This window comes from Galeopterus variegatus, unplaced genomic scaffold (genome assembly GCF_000696425.1).
Source record: "Galeopterus variegatus unplaced genomic scaffold, G_variegatus-3.0.2 Scaffold13046, whole genome shotgun sequence".
In the NCBI taxonomy this organism is placed as follows: domain Eukaryota; kingdom Metazoa; phylum Chordata; class Mammalia; order Dermoptera; family Cynocephalidae; genus Galeopterus; species Galeopterus variegatus.
In genome coordinates this window covers 11,120-12,313 of record NW_007739157.1, presented here as the reverse complement: position 1 = coordinate 12,313, position 1,194 = coordinate 11,120, and positions in this window count along the sequence as shown.

Below are 1,194 nucleotides of genomic sequence, written 5' to 3'. Positions count from 1 at the left end.
ATGTTTGAGATTGTTTGCTTGCCTGTTTGTTTTGTTTTGTTTTGCTTCTACATAGTGTGTTAAATTTCCTTGGTGTGGCCGAATTTCCCAACTGACTTGCTAGAGTTTGACAAACAGCAAAACCCCTTGAATCTCCATATTGCATATTAGCTCCTTTTAAGTAGAGCAATGCATTAAGTGATCTATTGTAATGGAATTCTGCATTGCAGTTTATTTGTGCTGTGTGAGTATACCTGGTTGTGTACTTATGTGTAATATAGAAACATAACACATTTAAACAGTAATATGAAAAGAAAAAACATTAAAATTATTATAAAATCGTAATTGAGATTATTTAAAAATTAGTAAAACATTAATAGTAATGAAGTAATGCAAACTTTCCTAGATTCTAACATACTTAGGTCTAAGGACTTGTAGAAAAGTTAAGAAAATACTTGAGTTGCACAGAACCTTTTAGTTGTGGTCTTCTTGGCTCGTGGAAGAAATCTGTTCCATCTTGGGACATAAGTGAGGTAAGACAGATCTGAATTTTATTCTAACTTAGGCTTTTGTTTTGGTGAGACTACTTTTGCACACAAAATTAGTTCACACACAGAAATTGCATTTGTAATTGATTGCAACCAGAGAGGCTAATTGCAGACTCAATTAGCTGACTTGAATCCTTAGGATAAGATTGCAAGAGCCTTTGCTTCTGCAACTAATTGTAGACTTGACCTCATATTGTTTGGTAAATTTTATTTTGCTTTCTCTATTTTATTCAAAACTAGAACCAGAAACAAGGCCCCCACTTTGCGATGTTAATAAGCACAAAGGTGTTATAAACACAGTTTCCACAGACTTCTTCCTATACTTCTTCCTATACTCTCACCTCTGACACTTCAAAAAACTCCCATGCCATCAGCCCTGTAGAGAAACTTGATACAAAGGAGTCTGCAAAGAAGTAAAACTTTGAAAGTGACGGTAATGTAAAATTAATAAAAAATTATTTTTAAATGAAGGTATCTTAAAATTTCAAAAGGGATTGCTGAATATAAATTAAGTAGGAGAATAATCTGGTCAAAGAAGCTAAAATTAGAAAGCATTGTTTTAAATCTGATATTAAAATTAGTTTTCTTCTAGATTACACATACTCAGCTTAAAAAATACATAATAAATATGAAGTTCTCTATTGCAGTAATTTTTGTTTGTTAACAA